Genomic DNA, 11462 nt, shown 5'->3' with positions numbered 1-11462 from the left:
GACAAGATACAAAATTGGATCACATATCTTGAGCCCTCTGTTTCACAACTCCACAGGGAAGCTTAAGTCCTTTTGCCACCCCATTGTTCCCTATTATTCATATTTGGGCCTTGATTCTCATTACTGGCCCATCAGAGTTCGCTATGCTGGTTGAATTTACCATTGTGGTTGAGTTCATAATGTTGGCAGGTAAAAGATGGGTGCTACCCGGGGCAAAGCTAACCCATTCCTTGGTCCTGGAGGAGCAGGGGCCAGTTTTCACCCATGGTGCAGAACATGTAGGGGGGCACCTCCTAAGCCTCAGATCAGCTCTCCAACCCAATTTCCAACAAGGAAGGTGAACCATCCCTTGCTTCCACTTCCTCCCCCATAAACCTACCACATGCCCATTCCACTCCAGCTGTGGCCTTGTCTCCAGGTACAGCTCAACATCCTCCTAGCTTCCAGTTGTGGACTCTCTCACACCTTCCAGGTCCACAGGTTGCCCTGCTGCCATGACCTCTAGGGAGTCTGCTGAGGGCACAGGGTGGACCGTCCACTGGAAATAACCAGGGCCTCCCCCTCATGGCTTATTTTACTCCCTTACTGTTTCAGTCTGGAATGGCTTAATTTACTTTCATACACTGTTTTCACATATTTTTGTCCACCAATTAATATTTGTAATAAATGCTCTATATGAAGTATATACTAATTTAGAATATCAAATTTGTGTTTTCAGGTTTCTTGCTGTTTACTTTTAGTATACTATAGTATGGATCATCATACTATAGCTATAATTAAGGTAGATATGTAGATGGGTACAGTTGAGTCACTTTTTAAAAAAAGACCCAGAAAAGTTTAATAGTGGTTAGGCTCTTTTATTCCACTTAAAATGGAAGCTATTGTGATTTAAATTGTGCCAAAAATAACTGGAGGTTAATAAAAAGAGGTGAATCCTTAATTGCAAATCCTTCTTGCCTCTCAGCACAGGCAATATTCATTGTTTTACTTTAATTTGCTACATTGAATTAAATTCTTTGTCCTCATCCCAAAATGATTTTACAGGTTTATTTAATGACACTTGCTTCTGCTGTCCACTTATATATGCAGATTTCATTAGGGAGAGCATAGCCTCTGCTCCTTCATCCCCTGTTCAGTTGTCTATCAACAAACAGTTTAGCATACAGTAGGACAGAACCAATCAAATACACCTCCCATTAATTCTGATGTAAAACCAACACAATTACACAGTGTTAAAGGTAGGAATAGGAATAGTCAATTCTTTAAAAACCAACAACACCGAGTTATGAATGTGGGATATTGTGCTTCTATACCTATGATTCAAAAAGCCAGGAAATGCCATAAAATTGCTGCACAAAACCATGCCCACATTGTCAGCAGGGAAAAAAAAGGATGCCAAGCTTTGCAATGCAAAGGGGAGCCTGAATGTTGATCACACCAACAGCAGCAGTCAAGAAGCTCTACAGCAGGGGTCCCCAACCCCCGGTGCATGGCCTGGTGCCAGTCCGTGGCCATGGTAGGACTGGGCCACTGAGACACATCTCCCACACCCCACATGCACTCCCCCATGCACCCCACCTGCAGACATGGCCCACCGGCCCACCCGCCTGGGTGCCCTGCCCACCCGCAAGCACACCCCACCCATCCACACATGCGCGTGTGCACTCCCTGTGCATCTGCAAGGTCACCCAGCCTATCCGTAAGTACAGGGGTGCCCCGCCCCCACATGCACGGACCCCACACACCCCAACTGGTCTGCGGTTCAACAAAGGTTGGAGACCACTGCTCTACAGGATACCCTCTTCTGCTCACTACCATTTACAAAGTGACACCTTGCACAAAGAAAAATCCCAGAAGCTGACTCCTTTTGCATCAGTTAACCACTTCTCATACAAATGCAAAGCATTGTTGATGTGAAGAAAGCCAGAAACTCAGACTTCATCTCCCCTTTGAAATGGCTATTTTCAAAGTCATTATTAGAGCCATGGATGCCGGGATTTCTTTCAAATAATAATAATTTGTTTTTCATCTTTTTCATTGTTTGGTATCATTTTATCAAGAAGCAGCTGATCTCTCATGCCTCTTAACTTTTTTTTCCCCAAGTTTTTTTTATTTCTAAAGAATGAAAAGACAATCGACCATTTTACAAATATTAAATACAAAACTATTCCCCACATTTCTCCAAATCACATATATACCTTTCCCCATCACCTTTTAAAGAAAAATTGACCAACAATCTAAGTCTCTTTTCAAACCACATGTCTCTATTTTATCGGCATATTTTAATAATGGCTTCCAGTTTTCCGTGAATTTACGGGCCATCGTCGTCCTCATCTGAGGGGACAGAAAAGGAGGAGGAGGAGGAGGTGCTGTCATCATCCATGACATGAGGGAGCAGGCCGGGTAGGTGGGGCTCATCAGCCTGGGAAGGCAGCCCATTTAGGAGAAGGAAAACTCTGATTTCAAACCTCCACTGCTTTGTGGCTATATCCACTGATGGAAAAGGCTTCAGGAGTTAACCTCGAGGAAAAATCCGGAGCCGGAGTCCCAGAGGCAGTTCGTGCCGTTCTGGCAACTCCTGCAACGTCGCTGGAACCAGTTGTATTGGCTCTTGCCTTTCCATTGGACTATTTCAGTGATGTGGAGAGGGGGGATTTGCTGCTTGGGTATCCTATCCTCCATATTACTTTACCCAGGCTTCGTGCTCTGGAGAGGACACTCTCCAAGTCCTCCATACAGAGCACGTTATCATAGTCTCTTGAGACTGAAGGATGCCATTCTCTCACTCCTTTGAGGAACTTGAACATTGTTGGAAACCATGTAATTTTTGATAATTACTGAGTTGATGGCCCTTTTGATGATCTTTTATTATCAGAAATGTGCAGCCTGTTGTCATCCAATCTTCAATTGTACAAGTGATTAAATTGCAATGCTATATGTTGATGGAAATTTATTAAATGCTTCAACCAAAATTCGTGCAGCTCATCTGGACCAGGTGCACTCTAGTTTTTCACAGCCTTTCCTTGCCTCTTAATAATTTAAGTTGTTATTACAATATCATTCATATGTTTTCCTTTAGTTTCTTTACAAATGTCTTTAATCAATGAAGCATTTTAGTTATAACCAGTTGGGCTTTCTTAAATTTCTTTCCAAACTTTTAGAGCATCATCCTTACATGGGCCTAATTTCTTTTGATCCGTATTTTCTCCTAGTGATTTAATTATTGGTTATTTCAAAATTGGGTGTTTTCTCTATGTTGTTTCAAGTGCCCACCATATCTTTCAATTTTCTTTGCTGTAGCTGTTACCCATTATTCTTCCATAAATTCAACAATTATTTTCTTTTCTATGTCATATATTTTGTATAGTCTGGCTTTTACTTTTTCATTTTTAAATGTTGAACCTTTCAAACATTTTAAGTTCCTAATGTCTGCACATAATTTGTTTATTTTTCTTTCCAGACAAAGTTTCCATTTTAGGGTACCAAGAATTTTTTTGATTTTTTTTTTTGCAGCCTGTAGCCAAGTTCCATGGTTATTATGCTAGCTGTGCTATTCATGTACTGGCTTATTTCCTTTAGCGTGTTGGTTGGGATTGTTCTGATGAGTACATTTCCATCTGTCAGTAAATCTTTTACTAGTTTTCTTTGCAATGGGTGCAAAATGAGGAGCTCTTGTCTTTCTGTGTTTTGGCTGATATGGGTTACTAATTTTTTCTCTCAGTGATGTCTGCTGTTCTATCAACTCATAATTTCTGGATTGTTCTTCTATTGATACATTTTCTTCCTCTATTGTGTCCACCTCTACTCTTCATTAGTCTTCCATATTATGGCCATTGTTCTATTTCAGTTTTTCTTTTGCAAACTTTTCTAGTTCTTGCAATTCCAGTTCTGAAAACACTTTACTCTGGATGATAAACCTTCTCTGGGCCACTAATCACTGTTCAATTATGTCACTACTTGGGTGTCTCCTTTTCCAAATTTACATCATTCTTTTTTGAAAACCCTGGGCTATTGGGTTTGCCTCATAATAACATTTCATAATTTCTCGATTTTCAGTGAGAGTCCAAGTTTTGTGTTTCCAGTAGCTTTGCAGCAAACTATCCTGGTTCTTTAACAGGGTCTGCTGAGCCCTGTAGCCCATTTATCACCTGATGTCCAGGGACTATAACATCTGAAACTGTGTCACACTTTCAGAGGTGCATTTTCACTGCTGAAAAAGCCCCATGAGGCTTCTGAAAGTGGCGCTTTGCTGGGGTGGGGGTGTGGCAGGGGCAGGCCCACCCCCCACCCCCAGAGCCCCCCTCGCACCGCTTTCAGAAGCCTCCTGGGGCTTTTTCAGCAGTGAAAATGCACCCCTGAAAGCCCTGCTTTGCAACCGGCGCGTGCAGGGGGTGCTAGGGGGGCGGGCCTGCCCTGCCACACCCCCATTCACCCCCACCCACACCCACCCTGGCAAAGCTCCGCTTTCAGAGGCTTCCCCAGTGCATTTCCACTGCCTATTTACCTGCTGGGCAAGCTTCTAAGAGCAGTGCAGATTAGCTGTAAGGTAGGGACGGGGAGGGGCTGGAGCGGAGAAGATGGCTCCTGGCTCTTTTCTGGGATGATCGCTTCCCCCCCCCATCGCAAATGCCCCGTTTTCACACAGCTGATGGGGGGCCTTTGCTAAGATCCCTGGCCCCGCCAATCAGCTGTGCAAAAATGGGGCGTTTGTGATGATGGTGGGGAAGCCATCATCGCAAAGCGATTTTCCCCTATAGGAAACATTGCAATGTGATTGCTTTTGCGATCACAAAATCCACATCGCTACGCTGATTCATCATTAAATGGGGCACCCATTAAGCGAGGCACCACTGTATTCTGAGAATATAGAATATACTAGAAACTCAAAATAAAGCCCGCCTAGAAGTCACAACTGACTTATTATCAGATTGGGTGGAATGTGAGAAGGAGAAAATTAAGGGGAACATAGATGGGGCCAGAAGAATTTCCTCATTATTTACAAAAAAAAAAAAATCATCCCCCACAAGATAAGCAAAGAGAAGGAAGGAATTGGAAGACACTGAAATATATCCCCTGGGTAATAAGAAAAGTGCCATGGTATATAAGAAATGAAAGAGAAATATATGAAAATGGATAAAGAGTATCAGCTATATAATCAATAATCAGAACAATAATATAACGGTCCAAATTTGATTTTCCTTTTTGCTTACTCTTTATGTTTCTTTCTGATATGTAGAAATATTACTAGACAGAATGTATACAATTACTATGGAAAATAATTATCTGTAATGTACCCATTCAAATCCACCCCCATATATTATTTTTCTTATAAGGGTAGGGTAAGGTAAGGGACAAATGGGATGGGGGTACCCTTGGAGGAGGTGGATTTGAACAGATACATTACAGATTATTATTTTCCATAGTAATTCTATACATTCTATATATATAAATATATATATATATAAATAAATAACAAAACATTTTCAAATAAGTGCTTAATACCATGCTCAGTTGGGCTTACCATCTTTCTGTGTCACCTGAAGGGGAGAGGTTGCCTGAAAAGTTAGGTATATTCTCCCTTCCCCTTCATATCTAGGTCTCTACAAGTGTATCTGAGGGGTAATCTTTACTTCCAAATAAATTCTCAACTTTAAAATTCTTCCTACTGTGATAGAAGTCAGGAGGAAGGAGACCGAGGACTGAAGAGGACCCTTCAAATGCCTAACACAGCACAATGATTATAGGATAGTTTTAGGAGAAATCAGGAAACGTACTTGCAGTTTTTTCCACTGAGTATACAAATAGCTATAAGGATACTTGAAAATATGCACTCCGGTTCTTTTTTCCTGCTACCCTTAATAGAGGTTGTTCTATGTTGTTTAAAAAATCCAGATGCTAATCTTAACTGAACAGTTGTTTCATGCTATCAAAACACTGTTGAAAGCCGACATGCTGTGATTCAGTGATATTCTTCTTGACCTACAATACAGGCCCTTCCTGCTAATGCACCAAGAAATCTGGTTACCATGGTTATAATGAGCATAATTTTACACCTATTAATGTTGCTTCTGGAATTAATGTCCAAAAGTCTTTTCTTTGAAACACCCCCCCCATCCAAAAAAAGAAAAAGCTATGTTGCTTTGCTGGAATAACTGAGTTTACTGCAGCATTTATAAATGCCACACCATATGTGCATTCATGTTTCTCCCAACATTTTCATCTTATTAATATTCAGGCAGCTGTGAAGTGGTCAGCCAGTGTGAAGATTGAAAGTAAAAGTGAAGGGACCTTCTTCCCAGCTGAACAAATAGAATATTATGCACAGAGTTTTCCATCCAAAATCACACAAAGCAAATTAAGGAAGACCTCAGGCTATAATTTACCAAAAAAAAAAAAGCTTCCTAAATTTTTGACACTTTCATTTGACTGACTAATTGAATTTGGTCATAGGCATTGTGACGGCTGCGATGACGTCACCTGCCTATCATGGTTATGCTGGAACCCATCTGCCTATAGCAGAGCAGGAGGTGGGACTCCAGGAGGTGGAGCTGTGTATATAAGGGGGGGGGAGTGAATGATGTGAGACAGTTTTTAGTTAGTTAAGAGTTATGGAGAGTTAGAGTGAAGGTCTGAGAGAGAGTGTGTATGAGGGGATACTTTATTATTACTGATTGCCTTTTTATTTTAGTTGATATAGTGATTTACCATTCCTTCTGTTGTTATCAATAAAATACAAGTTTTTATTTTTAAAATCATACATTTGTCTGAAGAGTCTTATGAAGGGGTGGTTGGTGGCAGCGTAAATAAAGTGTGAATGAGAGAGTGTCCTGACCATTGTGACGTGAAAGAGGGACGTCACAACGTAAATTGGTGCCAGCGTGTGGGATACGAATTGTCCAGTTGTCCAGTTGTCCAGTAAAGCCTTGGCTAAAGTGGCAAGAGCAAAAGGACTTCAGTTAGGGTCACCTGAAGTGGAAAGTGTGGGCATCTCTAGGATTTGACTCAAGGGGAGCAAATCTAGTGGAGAAGCACTTAAGCTTCAGAGTGGAAAACTGATTTATGAGCTCTGTAGTGGCCATTTTGTGAGGGAGAGTAGCCCCAAAGCAGAGACTGTGGCGAATTGGTCAGAGGGTCCTGAGTTAGGTGAACTCTGAGAGGACAGACCAAGCCCAGCAAAGCTGAGGGATCTCCATTTTAAACAGCTCCAGTGAGTGGAGAGAGCTGTGGTGATTCTAAAGGCAGCCAAAGGCAGTAATATAAAATAAGTATCCTTAGTTGGCAAGAGGCCCAGAAAAGGGGAAAAGAAGACGACATAGAAGCTTAGTTACAGTTTCTAGTGTCAGATCAGCTGGAACACACTGCTAATATATATCAGACCTTAACACAGAAAGGAAAAAAGTATTTTAAACAGAGGCTTGGAAATAGTCAGGAGCCTTTTGTGTAAGAAACATGCCTTTGACGCGCAGTAAAATGGCTGAAAGTGAGCCTAAATCTGCAGAGATGTCTGAGGGAACTGGAGAGGTGATTGATGGAGAAGGGGACAGATTTACCTCAGAGCGGGAGGAAGGAATTAATGGGGAACAGTTATCAGAACTGAGGAAAATTCAATTAGCCCAGGAACATGAATATAGGATGAGACAAATAGAAAAGGAGGAAAAAATAGAAAGGGAAAGGATTGCCCTAGAAAGGGAGGCTGAGAGAGAGAGAATGGAAAGAGAAGAAAGATTGGAGAGAGAGAGGATGGCGTTTGAGTTAAGAAAATTGGAAATGATGAACCAGAACAATAATAACAATAGAGATTCTGAGGTGGGCCAATTATCGAAAGCAGATTTAAAGAAATTTCCATCCTATAAACAAGGGGATTCGGTTGAAGCGTTCCTTACAAGTTTTGAGAGAGCAGCCTCAGATTTTTCTCTCAGAGAAGCAGAGAAAATGGTAGTTTTAAGGTCTCTGATTAGTGGGAAAATGGCAGAAATATATGCTGATATGCCAATAGAACTCAGTAAAGATTACTCAGAGTTTAAAAAGTTGGTTTTTCTTAGATTTGGCATTAATTCAGAACACCTCAGACAGAAATTGAGAAAGCTAACCAAGAAATCAGATGAAACTTTCACACAGCTGGGTTATAACTTAGAGAGATGTTTGGACAGGTGGTTGGAACAGGAGAATGTACAGACTTTTCAACAGTTAAAAAAATATTGTAGGTTTGGAGCAGTTCTATTCCTTACTCCATGGTGAACTTAAATATTTGGTTCAGGAAAGGAAACCTACTGACATTAGACAGGCTGCGCAGATTGCTGATTTTATTTCACAAATTAGGGGGCCTGTAAGTTATGAGGAAAAAGGTATGAGGAAAACATGGTACCCAAAGTACTCCAAAGAGCCAGGTCAGGGTCAGGCTAAAATGGGCAGCCATTTTGTGGGTAAAACTTCTGGGCAGAGCCAGTCCAGGAACCAGATTTTGGAGGGGAAAGAAAAATCAGAAAAGTTCACTAACAGAGGCTCATGGGGAGATAAAATTTGCTTTGCTTGTCAAGGCAGGGGACACGTTGCTTCCCAGTGTTTTAACACAACTCAAAAGAAAGAAATTTCTCCTCAGAAAGTGAATTTGAAAGAGGCAAAGTCTGTGTATTGTATACAGAACAGCCAAATGAGTCCCTCTAGAGATAGCCCTGTTGCCATGGGAACGCAGCCAGAAGCAGCAGCTAGCTCTTCAGAAATGGATACTTCTAGTGGCCTGAGTACAGAATATGAGGATCTGCCAATAGCTGAAATAAGACATTGTTTGTACATTCAGATAAATTCTCAGCTACTGGAATCAACTGGGGACAGGATAAAAATTTTAGGACAGAATTACACTGCTTTACGAGACACTTGCTCACAAGTTTCGATCTGCCACTCTGATATTGTACCTCAGGGATGTATAATTCCTGGTCAGAACCTGATTCTCAAAGGAATTGGGAAGGAGATAGTGAGCTTGCCTGTGGCAGATGTTTTAGTTGATTATCAAGGATGGCGGGGAGTTTGGCGAATGGGGGTTTCTTCTCAAATTCCTACACATTGTCTTATTGGCACTGACTTAACAAAGCATGTCAAGAGTGCCTTGGTGAGTATGTGATCACAACCTGAACAAAGGGAAGCTAGTAATGGTACTGGCTCTCAAGAACAAGAAGAGAACATACCCCAGGCTGAGGCGTTTTCGTTAGAAATACCTCAGAAAAGTGTATTTGCCAGGGATCAGATAGCAGACCCCACTTTAAAAAGCTGTTTTGGATAAGTGGCTGGCAAAGGATTATCCCCTAAACATGAGTGGCTCTACAAAGAAAAACTAATTAATATTCCAAAAGGAGGGCCTGAGCTTAAAAGTCAGTTGATTGTTCCTGATAAATATCGTCCTATGATTCTAGAAAAGGGACATTTAGGTATTGCAGAAACTAAGCAAAGAATATCTCAGAAGGATTATTGGCCAAAAATGGGAAAGGAGATAAAAGAATTCTCTCAAGCTTATGACACATGTCAGGGAGAAAGAAATAGTGAGGATAAGGCCAACAGGGAGGACAGGAATAGTGATGATTATAAAAATTATATGGAAGATATTGATAAGACTTTTATTCAACAGAAACAGGAACACAGAGAGGTGTCAGAACTTAGAACGAGTGAGGATGAGGTGAAACAGGTTAATTTTGTGCATACGAAATCAAAAGAAAATCAGGAAACATCATGCTACCCTGAGATAGTAAAACTGAAAACTTTAGAGGAAAGTAAATTGAAGTCAGCAGAAGTAGTATCTAAGGAAAAGATACAGCTAACTGAAAAGGCTGATAATTCTGTGTCTGCACCCATAGCTAAAACCAAGCAACAAGAAACCCTATCTAAGAAACTTAAGAATAAAGAAGTAGCACTAGAGAAAGTTAAAGATGCATCTAAAATTAAACAAGTAAATAAAAAAATGCAAGGAGTACTAAAGAAATTTACTGTAGTTATAGAAATAAGGAAAGAAGCTAGAGGGAAATCTATGATAAGGATAGCAGGCTATACCCAGCAGGAGGAAAGAAATGTCAGATGTATAGCCTCTCCTTTAAAAATTATAAAATTTATAAGAAAAGACAAGAAGATCCAGGGGTTGAGCAGATGTAAAGAGACCCTGGAAAAGTTGCAGACTACATTAAAGAAAAGTCAGCACTGTATCCAGAGAGGTCATGTCCAGAGATGTCATCATATCCAGAGAGGTCGTGTCCAGAGATGTCATCATATCCAGAGAGGTCGTGTCCAGAGATGTCATCATATCCAGAGAGGTCGTGTCCAGAGATGTCAACGTATCCAGAGAGGTCGTGTCAAGAGGCATCTTCATGTCGTGAGGGGTGCAGAGGTCCAGAGTGTCTTCAACATCATCGCTGTAGCAGGTTTCGAATCCAGAGCCGTGCTGAGCAAAGCAGATGAAGAAGCTCATCAGCCAGCTGAGTTCCTGAGTGGAAAGCTGCAGCCGAGGTGGATACATCGTGCTTCGAGGGAACGTAAGTGGGACAAAAGAGGGTGGTTGTTACAGGAGAATAAGCCGTGCAAAGGAAAAGGACAATTTGGACTATGCACAGACTCAATACTATTAATGGACTTACGAACTGAGAAAGCTTACAAGAACAAGCTTGCAAACTGGAAGAGAGACTTGCAAAATATGAACTTTAAATTCCGTAAGGAAAGAAAGACTCAAAAGATAGCTGCTGAAGCGTGGGCTCGAAGACCTATCGAAGAACAAATTGTCCACTGAAAAATAAATGTAGAATGTAATAAACTGTTTTAGTTATGTATAAGTAAAAATAAGTAATTATAAATGTAATTGCATTGAAAATGAAAGAATGGTAAGTAATGTAGAAATTAATAAGCTGTTCCTGTTATGTGTAACTAAAAGTAAGTAACTGCAAAAGTAACTGTACCGAGTAAGCAATAGAAAAGTGTATTAACAAAGAAATTGAAAGTATTGATTGAAGATGTTAATTGATAAAAGTACTGTAAATGAAAAATTGATAAGTAATGGAAAAAATGATAAATAATTGAAGATAAAAATGTGCTGTGTTTATGATGGTTATGGTAATGTTGTGGTTATTAATGTAATTTGCTTGCTGTTGTTTTGTGTTGAAAAGCACTATAGCTCTTCATCACAAAACAACTTATTAAGGGGGAAGGTATGTGACGGCTGCGATGACGTCACCTGCCTATCATGGTTATGCTGGAACCCATCTGCCTATAGCAGAGCAGGAGGTGGGACTCCAGGAGGTGGAGCTGTGTATACTGTATAAGGGGGGGGGAGTGAATGATGTGAGACAGTTTTTAGTTAGTTAAGAGTTATGGAGAGTTAGAGTGAAGGTCTGAGAGAGAGTGTGTATGAGGGGATACTTTATTATTACTGATTGCCTTTTTATTTTAGTTGATATAGTGATTTACCATTCCTTCTGTTGTTATCAATA

The 11462-nt window shown here is 40.7% G+C and overlaps 1 long non-coding RNA gene across 1 annotated transcript; it reads left to right on the top strand.

Annotated features, from left to right (window-relative positions):
* Window positions 1–4608: 4608 nt before the first annotated feature.
* LOC144586580 (uncharacterized) lies at window positions 4609–10966 on the top strand. Its single transcript, XR_013541478.1, has 2 exons — window positions 4609–10196; window positions 10230–10966. It is a non-coding gene; the product is annotated as an uncharacterized LOC144586580 (long non-coding RNA).
* Window positions 10967–11462: the final 496 nt, after the last annotated feature.

Source organism: Pogona vitticeps, chromosome 2 (genome assembly GCF_051106095.1).
Source record: "Pogona vitticeps strain Pit_001003342236 chromosome 2, PviZW2.1, whole genome shotgun sequence".
NCBI lineage: Eukaryota > Metazoa > Chordata > Lepidosauria > Squamata > Agamidae > Pogona > Pogona vitticeps.
The sequence above is the reverse complement of the archived record's forward strand: the minus strand, read 5'-3'. Positions and strand labels throughout refer to the sequence as shown.